This window comes from Pristis pectinata, chromosome 9 (assembly GCF_009764475.1).
Source record: "Pristis pectinata isolate sPriPec2 chromosome 9, sPriPec2.1.pri, whole genome shotgun sequence".
Lineage (NCBI taxonomy): Eukaryota > Metazoa > Chordata > Chondrichthyes > Rhinopristiformes > Pristidae > Pristis > Pristis pectinata.
In genome coordinates, this window is record NC_067413.1 from 29,749,179 (window position 1) to 29,766,886 (window position 17,708).

Below are 17,708 nucleotides of genomic sequence, written 5' to 3' on the forward strand. Positions count from 1 at the left end.
GGGCCCCAAGCTCTGGTACTCCCTCCATTCACCTCCCCTCCTGTCCCTCCCCCTTCGCTGCCCAGGCCCCAGCCCTGGAACACACCTCCCTTCGCTGCCCCTCCTCCCTCAGTTGCCCGGACCCCAAGCTCTGGAACTCCCTCCCTGCACTTCCCCTCCTCTCCCTCCTCCTTCAGTTGCCTGGGCCCTGAGCTCTGGTACTTCCTCCCTCACCGCCCCTCCTCCTTCCATTGCCTGGGCCCCGAGCTCTGGAACTCCCTCCCTTCACCGCCCCTCCTCCTTTAGTTGCCCAGACCTGGAGCTCTGGAACTCCGTCCCTGCACCTCCCCTCCCCCTTCTTAAGTCTCCATAAATCCAATGTCCCTGCTGGACCCACCCCAGTGCCCCCCCTCAAATGGCTGATACCAAATTCTGACTGCTGATGCTCCAGGTAAGTCCATTGGGATGTTTCCACATTCCAGGTGCAGCATGAAGATGGTCGTTGTTGTTGGTGGTGTGGAGCAGCCAGCTCACCCTGACATCAGTGCAGCTCCTTCCCACTCACATCTGAGGGATCCCTGGAAACCCATCACAAGCTTCTCACCCTCGAGGAGACTCTCCTGACTGTTTACAGGCAGTCTGGATCTGCCCCTACCTTGGGCACTGGACGAGCTCCCACCTAAGGGTGGTGTCCTCAAACAGGGGGGCTTCCTTCCTCCACACTGGACTTTGGGGAGGAGCTGGATGACGTCTGGGAAATGGACTGATGGGACACTGGCTGAGCTCAGGATCTCTCTGTTGGGATTAACCCTTTAGTTCCACTGTCATACACTTCAACAACTTGCATCATCAGTTTTGTCAATGACTCAGCTCTTCCTCCTTAAATCTCTCCGTCACAACATTCCTATTGGAACATAAGCCTTCAGTTTATCATTCTTCTCCAAAATCTTTTCTCAACATCTGTCAGCTCTTTTCTCCGAATTAAGTTTCCCCAGAGACAAAGTTGGTGGTTTTACCAGGTAATTCACAAATGGGGAGGGTTCACTGCTGTCTGATTGACACTGACTGAGACCCTCAGCCTGATGTTCATCCCTCACCCCACAGCACGAGAAGGTACAGAGTGACATGTCCCTGTTCTTCACCAACCCTTTCGACAACCCACATCCTCCCCACCCCTTCATGTTCACTCATTCTTCAGCTCTTCCTGTTTTAATCAAACCCATTTGTTTCCCTTTGCACCAGTCTCCCTCTGCCCCATCACTACATCCAGCTGTGCTGCTGGTCCTCCTACACTTCCTGCATTGGCCAGATGTGGATGGGATGGCTGCCTGTCTGTGTGAAGTCCTCCCCCACTTCCCTCCTCACACACGACAACCAGCAGGTCCTGGGACAGCTCATTGTTTCATTTCACAATTTTACTTTCCATTTTGTCTTGTCTTCTGGTAACTGGCTTTTATCCAATCAAATTCCTTTTATCTTTGACCTTTCACTCTCCTCTCCAGCCCTGATGTGGAATCTAATTATGTCCCATGCTGTTTGCAGATTTCCTCTCCTCCCGGCCTTGGGTGGGAGGCCGTTCTTCAGGCTCGACTCCTGTGCTGACCCCATCCCTGGGCACAGCAGACAGATCCCTCCCCCTCATCACCACCCCCTTCCCTGAGCAGGGTACTGACCACCGATGGCATCTCTGATGTGTGTACCAAACCCTTCCCACCCTGACAGACCTGCAGCCACGGTACACAGGATCCCGCCCAGACCCTGCACCCTGGTCTCTCAGGCACACCCACACTTCCCAACCCAGCCCTCTGGGACAAATCCTGACACACTTCGTGCCCTTGGCTGCTGCTCACAGGTTCTGACTGAACCAGACTGATTCACCCCATTACGCCCCTCCAACCAAGAGGGCAGGCAGGACCTCAATGTAACGGCTCATCAGTGGTGTGGGGCTCCCTCAGTACCACCCCTCCCACAGTGCGATGCTCCCTCACTACTACCCCTCCCACAGTGTGACACTCCCTTTGTACCACCCCTACCACAGTGTGGCACTCCCTCACCACATATACTTGTAACCAACCCTGTTACTATATGGGCACTGGTTAACTGTCCCTGTTAATGTGTGGGCACTGTTTAACCAGGCCCATTAATATGTGGGCATCGAGCACTCTGGGCTAACTGAATTAGGAGCATATGACAGACTAATGATAGATGGACCTTTTTGCGTGGAACCGTGATAAATGGTTGATCCAGGTGTTTTCAATAATCACAATAAGCACTCGAGTAAAAAGTATTTTAGGTTGGAGTATAATGCATTATTAAACCATTAAAGGTTGGATTGAGAGGCCTATTGTACACAGAGCTATCAATAACCTTCTGTCGGAGTCCAGACTCATGGAATTACTCATTCCCTTATTCTATTTAATAAAAATCAAAACAAGACGCATAAAAAATCTCATTACATTTTAACAGGGTTACTGCTGCCCATGAGAACCACAAGTTTAATTTCCATAAGAGCCCCCATCCTTCAATTATGTCAACAATGAAATGTAAATGGTAAATTTAATGCTAACAATATCTCTCCAATCACATTGACAGGTGGACTCCACACTGAGTGGGGGGGAGTAAACTGTGTCATCAGCCGGTTGCTTCAGACTGCGATTCTGCCATCCTGGGATGTTGTTCTGAGAATAACACCATCCCCTGTGAGAAATCCCCTGCCTCTCTCAGCTCTGCACTGCTGTCCTCTGCTCCGCTGTGTCACGTTGCCTGCTGGTTGTTGGTGCAGAGCAGCTCGCTGTTCGAACTGGTACGTGGAACATAGGCCCAGTCAAATAACACCAGCCAGAGTCAGAGGTATTGGACCATGGAAGGGCATATGGAGGGAGGCAAACACACAGGAGGGAGGGAGGAAGAGTGGGCACTGAGGAGTGAGAAGGAGGAGGGAGTGTGGGTGACGGGAGAGAGGGAGAGGGGAGAGAGGGAGAGGGGGAGAAGGGAGGGGGTGGGGGATAGGGGACGGGGCAAGGGAATGAGGGAGGTGGTGGGGAGGGGAGAAGGGAGGGAGAGGGATGAGTGGGAGGGGGAGAGAGGGGAGGTAAAGGGGGTGGGGGAGGAAGGGGAAGGGGAAAGGGGGTCGGGGAAGGGGGAGAGAGGCTGAGGGTCAAGGGAGTGTGGGTGAGGGGTGACAGGATGGGAGGAGAGGATCAGGTGGGTCTGGGAGGGGAGGGGGTGGAGAGCAGGGGGAGGGGCAGAGCTATGAGTTCCAGTGGAGGGTGGGATGCAGGTTGAGATGGAGGTGGGAAGATGGGATGGGGGTCAATGGGAGGTGGGATACAGGTGGGGTGGGATTGGTACAGAAGGGAGGGGAGCACCACTTGCCTTCCTGTAGTGCTTTTCACGACCAAGCCCAGCCTCCCCCTCCCTCTCCCCTGCCCTTCCTTCACCCTCTTCCTCTCCTCCCTCCTTCTCCATCCTCCCTTCCCACCTCAGTGTATGGAATGGAATCTGACCATCAAAGGCCAGTACAGAGGAGGTGGGCCGAATGGCCGACCTGGCACTTTATCATTACAGTGATGATAATGTTTGGGTTCAGGTTCTGCTGAATCCTCATTTGTGCCCCTGAGGAGGAGACGGGGCAGCTGAGTGGTGAAGTGTTTGTTAGTGCAGATGCACAGGAGTGGGGGCAGGAGGGGCAGTGCCTCAAACCTGCTCACCCCTCATCAAGGTCGCAGCCTGTCGTCTACCTCAGCTCCACCTTCCTGTCCTATCCCCAGGCCTTTGATTGCCTCAATACCGGGAAACCTATCCCTGACTGTGTTGAATAATTTCAATGACCGAGTTCCACAGTGGCTGGGAGAGAGACTTCCACAGGTTCCCCATCTCTGGGGAAGAGAGTTCCACACGTTACCCATCTCTAGGAGAGAGAATTCCACAGGTTCCCATCTCTGGGAAAGAGTTCCACAGGTTCCCATCTCTGGGAGAGAGTTCCACAGGTTCCCATCTCTGGGAGAGAGTTCCACAGGTTCCCATCTCTGGGAGAGAGTTCCACACGTTACCCATCTCTGGGAGAGAGTTCCACAGGTTCCCATCTCTGGGAGAGAGTTCCACAGGTTCCCATCTCTGGGAGAGAGTTCCACAGGTTCCCATCTCTGGGAGAGAGTTCCACTGGTTCCCATCTCTGGGAGAGAGTTCCACAGGTTCCCCATCTCTGGGAGAGAGTTCCACACGTTACCCATCTCTGGAAGAGAGAGTTCCACAGGTTCCCCATCTCTGGGAGAGAGTTCCACAGGTTCCCATCTCTGGGAGAGAGTTCCACACGTTACCCATCTCTGGAAGAGAGAGTTCCACAGGTTCCCATCTCTGGGAGAGAGTTCCACAGGTTCCCATCTCTGGGAGAGAGTTCCACACGTTACCCATCTCTGGAAGAGAGAGTTCCACAGGTTCCCATCTCTGGGAGAGAGTTCCACAGGTTCCCATCTCTGGGAGAGTTCCACAGGTTCCCATCTCTGGGAGAGAGAGTTCCACAGGTTCCCATCTCTGGGAGAGAGTTCCACAGGTTCCCATCTCTGGGAGAGAGTTCCACACGTTACCCATCTCTGGAAGAGAGAGTTCCACAGGTTCCCCATCTCTGGGAGAGAGTTCCACAGGTTCCCATCTCTGGGAGAGAGTTCCACACGTTACCCATCTCTGGAAGAGAGAGTTCCACAGGTTCCCATCTCTGGGAGAGAGTTCCACAGGTTCCCATCTCTGGGAGAGAGTTCCACAGGTTCCCATCTCTGGGAGAGAGTTCCACACGTTACCCATCTCTGGAAGAGAGAGTTCCACAGGTTCCCATCTCTGGGAGAGAGTTCCACAGGTTCCCATCTCTGGGAGAGAGTTCCACACGTTACCCATCTCTGGAAGAGAGAGTTCCACAGGTTCCCATCTCTGGGAGAGAGTTCCACAGGTTCCCATCTCTGGGAGAGAGTTCCACAGGTTCCCATCTCTGGGAGAGAGTTCCACACGTTACCCATCTCTGGAAGAGAGAGTTCCACAGGTTCCCATCTCTGGGAGAGAGTTCCACAGGTTCCCATCTCTGGGAGAGAGTTCCACTGGTTCCCATCTCTGGGAGAGAGTTCCACAGGTTCCCCATCTCTGGGAGAGAGTTCCACAGGTTCCCCATCTCTGGGAGAGAGTTCCACAGGTTCCCATCTCTGGGAGAGAGTTCCACATGTTACCCATCTCTGGAAGAGAGAGTTCCACAGGTTCCCATCTCTGGGAGAGAGTTCCACAGGTTCCCATCTCTGGGAGAGAGTTCCACTGGTTCCCATCTCTGGGAGAGAGTTCCACAGGTTCCCCATCTCTGGGAGAGAGTTCCACAGGTTCCCATCTCTGGGAGAGAGTTCCACAGGTTCCCATCTCTGGGAGAGAGTTCCACAGGTTCCCCATCTCTGGGGGAGAGAGTTCCACAGATATCACATCTCTGGATGAAGACATTCCTCCTTGTCTCAGTGCTGGGCACCTGCCCCTTGTTCTGTGACTGCGAGCCCTGATTCTGGCTCACACATCCTCCCCACACTGTGAGCAACACGCACAGAGACCAAGCTCTGATCCACTGTTGAACCACACGAGAGAATGGGCCTCACACAACACCACAGACCATCCAGCCCCGCTGCACCACACTGCTCTCCAGAAAGGGGTTCTCACCGAGATCCTGTTAGATTCCCAAATCAGGCTATTCCCAGCTCTGTTATAGGACCAGATGACCAGGTGGACAGAGACAGATTCAGGGACGAGCTCAGAGCTGCCCTGACAAAGGCCCCATCCCCACTGATTCTGGCAAACCCTGGCCTACAACACAGTGGAGGAGGAACATTCGGGAGGGTGTGGAGAACCTCAGACCCATACATCAGGAGGCCCTGTATATAGGGAAGGAGGAGTCGGTTAACCCTAACCACCCATCGGGCCCCTCCTTCCCCATCTGTGGACGGATCTGCATTCCTGGTCAGCCTCGTTCACCACCTCTGAACCCACAGGACCAGTGTACAAACAAGTCACACTCAAGCCTAAGGGACTGTCTGAGAGACAAACTAGTGGGATGACACTTGTACTCAACTCCTGCGATAACATCTCACCTGTGTCTCATCACCTGCCGCACCTGTGTGTTGGCCTCCACTGACTCATGTCTAAGGAACCCCAGACCCTTTGAATGTCAATATCTCCCAATCCCTCACCACCTACAAAACTCTCCATGTTCCTTTCTCTCCTACCAACATGGACAAGCTCACACTGTCCACCCACCATGTTCTCACCCCCTCACCCAGCTTTTCCACCTCCCCCTGAAACCCCCCCTCCAAACTCCTCACCACTTACTCCCCTTAGTTTCATGTCACTCTTGGGAATGTTACACTTGGCTCCCTCGGACAAACCTGGTTAACTGTTAACTAGATTAAGGTTCAGATTAACGTGGTGATCAGGTCACTTCCTTGGGACAGTGCTGAGAGCTGGGATAGTGCAGAGATAGAAGGCGATGTAGGGGCCAGAGGGGGTTACAGTGACAGGAAGGGGTGTTGGGGCCAGAGGGGGTTACATAGACAGGGAGGGGTGTAGGAGCTGGAGGGGGTTACAGGGATAGGGAGGGGTGTAGGGGATGGAGGGGGTTACAGAGATAGGTTATGGGGAACTAGCACAGAAAAAGAGATCAGCACGGTTCAACCATGATATTGAGAAGTGGGGCTGTTTGAAGGGCTGATCGATCTCCTCCTAGCTGTGTCTATGTCTAAGTGAACAGAATGTAGAATTGTAAGAGTAACAAGTTTTCTGTCAAGGAACGGTTGAGAGGGGAGAGAGACTGGCAGCTGGGTTACTCAGACCAGGGCCCATGTGTAGTGAGGAGACTGCCTGTGGCCTGGACCGCTGGAGGGTGAGTGAGTTGTCCCTCCACTGTCACAGGTCCTCAGCCACTGAGCACAGAACCATTAAACTCCTTTATGTTTGTTAATTTATACTTGTTAAAGAAAACTAATAGTTAACGTAAATATTGAATAATTTACAATAAGGAAACAGTCATTAATCTTCGTTAAGATCCAGAGTTGAGTGCTGATCTGTAGCTAAGTGGTTCACTGTGCAGACTCCAAATCACCTTCATCAGCTTGAAGGCAAGTCACTTCCGTGATTCCGGGCTTTTTTGTGTGTGTGTGTGTGTGTGTGTGTGTGTGTGTGTGTGTGTGTGTGTGTGTGTGTGTGTGTGTGTGTGTGTGTGTGTGTGTGTCTGTGTGTGTCTGTCTGTGTGTGTGTGTTTATGCATATGCATGTGTTTGTGTATGAGAGTGCTTGTGTGAGAGTGTGTTTGGTATGTGTGTGTGTTTGTGTGTACATGTGTGTATGCTTGGTGGGTGGGTGTGTGTACATGTGGTGTGTATTTGGTGCGGATATTCGTCTTCCTCATCAGCAGACCTCAATCAGTGAGGATTGGTAACAACATCTCCTCCTCACTAATCATCAAGACAGGTGCACCTCAAGGCTGTGTGCTTAGCCCCCTACTCTAGTCTCTATACACACGTGACTCGAATGCCATCTTCAAATTCGCTGATGACACTACTGTTGTTGGACAAATCACAGATGGTGATGAGTCAGCTTACCGGAGCAAGATAGGACCTAGTTGAATGGTGCCACAACAACCACCTCTCACTCAACCCAATCAGCAAAGCTAAAGTGCATCCAACAATGAATTTCCTGACTCAGAGAGACCCACAAACACATGTCAGCACAGGAGGAGCCCATAGACACTGCTCTGGGGGCTGTTCTACATTGCAGGGTCAAACTGGTCCTGTACCCCACCTCCTCCGTGTCCTCCGCCCCCGATTCACTACGTGCCACCTCGCTGAGTGACAGGGCTCCCTCACTGAGTGACAGGGGTCCCTCACCTTGAGTGTGTCAGGGAGGAGCTCCCTCACCCTGAGTGTGTGCAGTGCAGAGATCCCTCACCCTGTTTCGTCGGTGAGGAGTTCCCTCGACCCTCGGAGGAGAGCTCCACCCTCATTCCCGGTGATGAGGTGTTGATCGGGGCTCAGTACAACCCACCTCTGTCCCAGTAACCCCTCACCACACCTCCTGGTCCTGTTGTATACAGTGGGAGCTCCCAGAAGCCTGACCCCCTCTGAGCTCACGGTAACTCACAACATTCTCAGCAAGATTAGGTCTTGATTCTCACCGTGTGTAACTTGGCTCTGTAACACCCAACTCCTTGAGGCTGAGGTGGAGCAGTTGGTTTGTGTGATACAGTAGGGATTACCTACAGGAGCCACCATCCACTGACAAAGTTCAGAGACTTCTGAGTGGGGCTCAGGGTCAGCGGACTACTCCCAGGCAGCCACTTGTGATGAACCAAGACTCAGCATTGAGCTGTGAACAATACAGTCAGGTGAGGTGAGAATGCCAGGGATTCACTGTGAGGATACTCGGTCTCACATTGTTGCTGGGAGGGAGGGAAACAGGCGGGGTGTCTGGAAATGCCCAGTTTAGCCCGGGCAAGAGGATAGGTGACAAAGGGCAAGACCACCCAACACATGTCCAACCCCTCAGGATCAGCAGGAGGCTTCTTCCACCTGACAGGGCTCACACTCCAGTGTCTGAGAACAGGCATATTCCTGTCTCTTTGCCATCACTGGGGCAACCCATTCCACACCCACACCCTCAGATGTGTCACCCATTCCACACCCACACCCTCAGGTGTGTCACCCATTCCACACCCACACCCTCAGATGTGTCACTCATTCCTCACCCACTTTCCTTCAGTTTGTGAAGGGATCTGCACTGTGAGCAGCAGCTTGTGTTTCTCAACAAAGTTCTCTGGCACCAAATGAGGTGATACAGGAGAAAGCTTCTCCCCCCTCAAGTGCACCATGCTCTGTGGCAGCTCTCAGTCTCACGCTCTCACTCTCCGCTCCCTAGCCCTGCAAACATCTCCTCTTCTTTTCCAATTCTCTCCATCATTTCTGTTGAATCAGCTTTCACTGCCCGATTGGAGTGCTGAGAATAATCACCCAGCCCCCTCTGGTCACTGACACTCCTCCTGCAGACTGATGCTCCTTATCTTATCAAACCACTCACAATGTAGAAGGTGGTGAATCTCTGGAATTCTCTTCCCACAGAGTTCTGCAGGCTGGACCACTAGAGTATTTAAAGTGGAGGTAAATACAGTTTTGAAAGATCAGGGTTTTGATGTCTCTGGGGATCTGACACAAATGGAGTTAAAGCCTAGGGTTGATCAGCCATAATCCCATCAAATGACGGGATCGAGTGTCCTCTCAGGCTCCTATTTTCTCGTGTTCTTGTCTAGAACACCTCCCCATAACTCCCAAGCAGAAGAATCCAGTTCCCCAGTCTCTCCTCATTAACCGAAATGTAAATGTAAATCCACTCTGTGTATCTGCACCTCAAACCCCAGATATTTATCCTAAACTTGGATGGAAAATTTACATCCTGCTAATTAAATAATCTGGAATAAAGAGTTAGTTTCAGTGCTGGAGACCACAGAACTGCTGGATTGACATGGAGCCCTGAAGGATTGCTGCTGTCCTTCAGGACTAGTCAACGTGCAATCTAACAGCCCAGTCCGAGACAGTGCTACTGGGAGGGACCCTGCACATCTTTCTGGACACAAGAGCCAGCAGATCCCCTCAGATCACCCAGTTTCAGCAGATCCGCTGGGCTTTGCACCAGTCACTGGGTGATGTCTTGGCGTGCAGGTGAAAACCTCTCTCATTTGCTCAATGAACCCAGGATACCTGATCCTAGAACACTGCCAACTCCCACAGACTTCCAAGCTCTCCATCTGGAATTCAGCAGAACGATGGAAAGTGTCATCGGCAGTGCAGTCAAGTGACACTTACTCAGCAGCAAGCTGCTCACTCATGCCCAGTTTGTGTTTCTCCAGTACCTCACACCTCTGATCTCAACACAGCCTTGGTCCAAACGTGGACCACAGGGCTGAATTCTTGCACAAAGGAAGTTGGTTGTGATTGTTGTAGGGCAGTGCCCTGGGCACAGCCATCTTCAGCTGCTTCATCAATGACCTTCCTTCCATTATAAGGTCAGTCATGGTGATGTTCTCTGAAAATTACACAATGTTCAAATAACATTTGTGCCACAAAAATGCCAACAGGAGAGGATCTAACCACCTGTCCTTGACATTCAATGTCACTACTATTACTGAGTCCCCCACCACCTACATCCTGGGAGTCAACACCGACCAGACACTCAGATGGAGCGAACACAGAATACGGCTGCAAGAGTAGGTCAGAGGCTGGGTATCCTGCAGTAGATGATCTCGCCCCCAACAATCCAAAGGCTTTCCAGCATCTACAGAGGACAAGCAGAGCAGAATGGGATCCTTTGCACTTGTTCACGGGAACATGCGATCCAAAGGGGAGTCATGTAAAGTTTCCAGGAGAAATGGGCTGAAGGTCGGGACTGATTTAGAATTCAGCAAAAAAAGGACCAAGTGTTTTAAAGAGAGGGAATGCAGTGGACATGAATACGGACTGCAAAAAGATGAGTGAAGCAGGCATGGATCCTCACAGTCACAAAGGGGGGGATTTATAATGGGAGTCTATGAAACAGCAGAGTAAATAAACAAACCCTTTGCTTTCGCTTCGTGGAATTGGACACAAATAATTTCCTAGAAATGCTGGAGTCTAATGAAAAGGATGAATTAAAGGAACTTAGTAAAACAGGCTGGAGGAATTAAAGGGAATAAAAGCTGGTAGATTTCCAGGCCTGGTAATCTGTATCCCAGAGAAGTGAAGGAGGTAACCATGGAAACAGTGATGCATTCTGAAATTCTCCAGATAATGGGGCAGTTCCTGCAGACTGGAGAGAGGTAAATGTAACCTCACTTCTGAGAAGTGAAGGGAGAGAGGGAACAGGGAACTACAGACATCAGTTGGAAAATGATGGAGTCTATTGTAAAGGAGACAGAGGATGCTTAGAAAATATCAACAGTCAACATGGATATGAAAGAGAAATGGAGAAACAGACTGGAGTGTTTCAGGATGTAACGAGCAGAATACATGAGGAAAACCAGTGGATGTGGTGTAGTTGGATCTTCCAGACCAATGGTAAAGTCCCACAAAAGAGGTTAGTATGTAAAATTGAAGCACATGAGTAGAATTGAAGTCAAGTCAAATTTATTGTCACATGCACAAGTAAGATTCAATGAAAAACTTGCTTGTAGCAGCATCACAGGCACGTAGATACAGACAATACACAGAACATAAATTATACATAAATTATACACTTTATACAGACAATGGAGAACAAAATGATTGTGCCAAACAAGATATCAGTGCAAAAAAACCACGATCAGAGACAAGTCCATGGTAGTGCAAGAGGTGGTCCATAGTGTTCCGACGCTGAGGTAGGATTAGGGTTGTGCAGGTCAGTTCAAAAATCTGATGGCTGTAGGAAAGTAGCTGTTCCTGAACTCAGTGGTGTGGGACTTTAGGCTTCTGTACCTCCTGCCTGCTGGTAGCAGCAAGAAGAGGGCATGACCGAGATGATGGGGAACATTTTGGCATGGATTGAAAATTAGCTGACAGGAAAGAAAAAGTAGGCATAAGTGGTGTAGTGGGATCCTACAGGGATCAGTGCTTGGGCCCCAGCTATGATTTAGAGGAAAGAAGTCAATGTGATATTTCTAACTTTGTCACCAACACTAAACCAAGTGGGATTGAGTTGTAAGGAGGATGCAAGGAGGCTTCAAGGTGATTCAGACAAGTTGAGGGAGTTGGCAAGTACACAGCAGATGAACGATAATGTGGATAAATGTGAAGTTATCCACTGTGGTAGGAAAGGCAGAGTACTGTTTAAACAGCGATAGTTTGGGATATACAAGGACCTGGGTGTCCTTGTACACCAGTCACTGAAAGCAAATGCAGTAAAATGACAAATGGTATGTTGGGCTTCACTGCAAAAGCTTTTGAGTACAGGAGTAAAGATGTGATTCTACAGTTTATACAGGGCGTTGGTGAGACCACACCTGGGGGACTGTGCACAGATTTGGTCTCCTTACCTAAGGAAGAATTTCCTTGCTGTAGAAGGAGTGCAGCGGAGGTTCACCAGACTGGTTCCTGAGATGGTGGGACTGTTGTGTGAGGACAGATTGGGTCAACTCGGACTGGATTCATTAGAGACTAAAATAACAAGTGGGATCTCATTGAAATGTACACAAGTCTGACAGGGCTCGACAGGCTGGATGTAGGGAGGATGCTTCCCCTAACCCGGTTCTAGAACCAGGGTCACATTCTCAGGATAAGAGGTGAGACATTTAGAACTAAGACGAGGAGAGATTTCTTCACCCAGAGAATGGTAAACCCCTGGAATTCTCCACACAGCCAGATGTGGAGTTCAGGTCATTGAACATACGTAAGGAAGGGATAGATTTCTGGACACAAAAGGCATTGAGGGATCTGGAGAGAGAGTAGGGATGTGGTGATGAAACAGAGGAACAGCCATAAGCTATTAAATGGGGGAGCAGACTCGAAGGGTGGAGTGGCCTACTCCTGCTCCTGTTTTCTAGGTTTCTCTGTTGCCTGGGTCAGTACACACCAACAACATTCAAGAAGCTCCACACCATCCAGGACAAACCTCTTGACACCCCATTCACCACCCTAAACACTCCCTCCCTCCACCATCGGCACGCAGTGTGGACCATCCGCAGAATACACAGGCTACTCTGACAGCACCTCCAAAAATTCACGACATCTACCACCAGGATAGACAAGGGCAGCAGGCACAGTGGAACCCACCACCAGCATCACTCTTCCCTCCCAGACACCCACCATCCTGACTTGGACATGTATCAACTGTTCCTTTATCATCACCAGGTCTAAGTTCTGTCCCCCTTCCCTCTTCGTACCATGGGGGACCCATTCACCAGAAGGACTGCAATGGTTCCGAAGTCAGCTCACCCACACCTTCTCAAGGGCAATGAGGGATGGGCGATAAATGCCAGCCTTAACAGCAAAGGCCAGAATCTGCCGAGGGCTTGTTTGTATTTCATCATTGCCGGGAGGTTGGTTCAGGCCCATTCTTTGAATGTAAATCACTAAGCTCAGAGCTGCATTTATCTGGAGGAGAATCTAAACTTCAATTAGAGCCGAGATTCCTTCTTCTCTCGAATAAAGAAACAAACCACTTAGGGAAATTGATTTTCAGAGAAGCTCACAGGCATCCATCAGGTACACTGTAAACCAACACCTGACATTAAGACCTTGTTGTCCTGTCCAAATACAGTTGAATAGACACGAGCTCTAGAGAGCTCAGGGTAGAAAGCTCCAGTGCAGCTGAAGCAATCACCTGATCAGCTCACACAGCTGCAGGGCTTCCAGCTGCGATAACATCTCCAGGGGATTTACAAATGGCTGACTGCCAGCCCCAGACAGCCCAGTGTGAGCACACACCTCACTCTGATACTGCTGCTCCAAGTGCACCCAACAACTAACCCCAGGTGTCACGGTAAGAACAGTGTCCTTTAGACCCCACACCATGTCCAGTGAACCCTGCCTCTAACACTGACTCCAGTGCGCACTGGAAGGGGATCTCTGAACTCCGGGGGGAGTGGGAGGAGAGCAGGGGAAATCTGCAGTAATACAGGACATGCCATAGGCGCAGCCACTAGGACCTGCAGATATCTTTATTCTTCACCTCCAGCTGATTGGTTTTAGAGGATATGAGACTAGCTTGGTGGGCACTTTGGTCAGCATGGACCAGTTGGGCCAAAGGGCCTGTTTCTGTGCTGTATAACTCTATGACTATGTTCTGATCACACTTATCCAGCCTGGTCTTCCTTCATTCACCTATCCAATCCAAGCTCCAGTTCCTGCCTTCACACCCCAACTCCAAATCAAACTCCCTTCCAGTTAACCTGTACCCATGAACCCTCACTCTCGCTTGCTCAGCTGCCGGACACAGTCTGTTCCCTATGTCATCTCATCCTTTCATCAATTAAAGCGTTTCCCTTTAATCCAGTGAAAAAGACCTAATTTCTCATAGATAGATTTATTTTTGCATTCCAGTCTCCTGAACCGGCAGCCTCAGGGAATGTGTAGTGCCGTCGACCTCACCAACCATGTCAGCAGAACAGAAATGGGAGCAGAGGGATACCATTCAGCCCTGGAACCTGCTCCTGTCCACCCACACCCCTCTCTCCCTCTGCGAACCCTGTCCTTGGATGTACTCAGACTGAGGATCCATTAGTGACTTACATTCTTCAGAATATTAGACACAAATCGTACACTTAAATGAGAATCACTGCTGATGCAAATCCCTGCTAAATCTTAGCTTTCAAAACTCCTTGGAGATAAATGGAGCCAGCTGATGTAAATCAGGATAATGAAATCTCCTCCAGTACCTGTCCTGCTTTTCATTAACTTTATGTTTTGTTTACTTAAAGGCTCAGGTTCGATCAATGAATCCTCTCCTGCAGTAAAGACTGAGGGAAGAACTTCATTAAACTGTTCACTAGAGGATAGAAGGCAAACAAACAGAACCCCTCTGGGAACAGGCTGCTCTCCCTCGGCCCAGGAGAGAGGATGGTTCTGACATGCTGGGGCAGACTGCCCAGAACCTGAGAAGGGGAAGATTGTGACTTATGGACTCTCTCCACTCTTTGAGGGGGAGTTAAGGAGTGTTTGCTGCTCAGTGTTGGTTGGGCGGGCTGGGCTATCTGGGGTAAACCAGGTGGACTGGCTCCAAAGCTCCTTTTCCATCTTGTGTTCCAAGCTCTGTCTCTGGTCTCCTGAATATTAAATATAGAACACTACAGCATAAGAACTGGCCCTTCAGCCCACCATGTCTGTACAGACCATGATGCCAATTTAAACTAATCCCGTTTGTCTGCACATGGTCCATATTCCTCCATTACTGCCTGTTCACATGTCTGTCTAAATACCTCTTAAATACCTCTATCGCATCTGCTTCCGCCACCTTCCCTGGCAGCCTGTTCCAGACACCTACCAGTCTGTGTAGAAAAAAAACTTGTAAATCTCTTTTAAACTTTCCCCCTCTCACCTTAAAAGTTATGTCCTCTAGTATTTGACATTTCTACCTGGGAAAAAGACTCTGACTCTCTACCTTATCTATGCCTCTTATAATTTTATAAACTTCCATCAGGTCGCCCCTCAGCCTCCGACACTCCAGAGAAAACAATCCAAGTTTGTCCAACCTCTCCTTATAGCTCATACCCTCAACATCCTGGTGAACCTTTCCTGCAACCTCTCCAAAGCCTCCACATCCTTCCTGTAATAGGGCGACCAGAGCTGCACACAATGCTCCAAAGTTTTAAACAACTGCAAAATGACTTCCTGATTTTTATACTCAATGCCCCAACTGATGAAGGCAAGCACGCCATACGCCTTCTTTATCACCCTATCTACTTGTGTTGCCACCTTCAGGGAGCTATGAATTTGCACCCAAGATCCCTCTGTACATCAATGCCCTTAAGGGACCTGCCATTTACTGTACACTTTCCTCTTACATTTGACCTCCGGAAGTACAGCACTTCACACTTGTCTGGATTAAACTCCATCTGCCATTTCTCTGCCCACAATTCCAATTGATTTATATCCTGCTGAATCCTTTAACAACTTCCCTCACTATCCACAACTCCACCAATTCTTGTGTCATCTGCAAACTTACTAATCAGCCCACCTACATTTTTGTCCAAATCATTTATAGGTATCACAGACAACAGAGGTCCCAGCACTGATCCCTGCAGAACATCGTTGGTCACAGACCTCCAGTCAAAGTAACACCCCTCCACCACTACCCTGTGTTTTCTATGGCCAAGCCAATTTTGAATCCAATCTACCAAGTCTTCATGGATCCCATGTGCCTTAATCTTCTGGATCAGCCTACCAATGAGGGACCTTGTCAAAAGCTTTACTAAAGTCCATGTAAGCAACATCCACTGCCCTACCCTCATCAATCATCTTCATCACCTCCTCAAAAAACTCAATCAAGTTTGTCAGATGTGAGCTCCCCTGCACAAAGCCATGCTAACTATCCCTAATAAGTCCATGCTTTTCCAGAAGTGAGCAGATCCTATCTCTAAGAAACTTCTCCAATAATTTCCCTACCACTGATGTAAGGCTCACCGGCCTATAATTTCCTGGTGTGTCCCTGTGGCCCTTTTTAAACAAAGGAACAACAGTGACTATTCTCCAGTCCTCTGGGACCTTGACTTTGGCTAAAGAAGGTACAAAGATCTCTGTCAATGCCCCAGCAATCTCCCTTGCCTCTTTCAATAATCTGGGACAGATCCCATCAGGCACTGCCGGGCAATTAACCTCCCCTGTCACTAAACCTTCCCCTCCTGCCCCTGGTTAAGGCAGTAAGCTGCAGAAAGCCCACACCACGACTACTGATATGGACCTGCTTCAATGTGACAGACTCCCCCTGTATTCTGTTCCTTTACTTTGGCTGCAGGTCAGGGATTCAGGAGAGACAACAGAACGCAGAGGTCCTTCTGTATTAGAAATACTTATCACCTGCACAGAAGGTCAGTGTTCACTGTATCGAAACAACTTTTTATGGTGGCATCTGAAATCCCAGGATAAGACACCAGGCCAGATTGATGGCAGAGGGCTGAGTTAGCGACTGGTGGTGTTGTTGACATGGAGTAACTGACTGAGTGGCTGATTGGTTTGATGCCAACATCCAACACCAGGAGGGTTTGGATAGAAAAACCCAGTCACTGGGGGCTTTTAGGAAGTGGTGAAGAGGCAGGGTGCTTTAGGAAGAACATTCAAGGGAGCAGGGGATACTATAAACTCCCGAAATCGGTGTGGTCATAGCCTGCAACTACTCAGTATTTCCCTTTAAATGGAAGACCAACAACCAATCCAATCCCAGAAGGGGGCTGGTCATTTGTATATTGTAATGAGGTGCTTGCCTCATCAACTTGCCATTCTAGATGTAATCCTGAGGGTCAGTTACTGGAGGGGAGGGTGGGAGGATTGAGAACGCAACTCACTCCAGCCCCGAACCTCAACCTTCCACCCCTCCCTCACCCTCCAACCCCTAACCTTCCAGCCCTGCAACACACACCCCACACCTCCAAGGCCCCATAAACCTCCACCTTCCCAATCACTTCCCAGCCCTCGATTCATCACCTCCACCCTTACCCATCCTCACCCCATCCAATACCCTTCCTCCCAACCCACTCGCCTCAGATTCCTCCTCTGCCCCCAGTGTTCCCTCTGACCCCCCTCCCTACCCTGAACTCTCCCAAAACTGCCCCTTTCCCCACCCCTGCCCTAACACTGGGGCCTGGTGTGAAGGGGGATGGCAGGCAGGTGCAGAGATGGGGGAAGGTCCCCTTGGGAGCTCTGGCTGGGGTTACTGCACAGATGGGGTCCATTCTCTGAGCTGTCCACCAGGTGGTCTCAGTGGTTGGGGTGGTGGCAGGGGTCTGCCCAAGAACAGTCCTTGAGTCTGCCCTTGCCCACTCAGCACCTGAGGTTCACCAACTGCATCACAGCAGTCCAGACTCACCAATTCAACCATGCTTTGAAAAACAGCCCAATTATTGGCCAGGTGCCAAAATTAAATTTTTTTTAAAGATCCCTCTGAAAATGATGAGGAAAATTGCAGATTATTAAGAAACAACAAGAAGAGCCTCAGTCAACGTGTTTGAATGAAATGTATTTACTCGGACATTGGGAACAAGCTGATCTGTAGCGCTGGTGGAT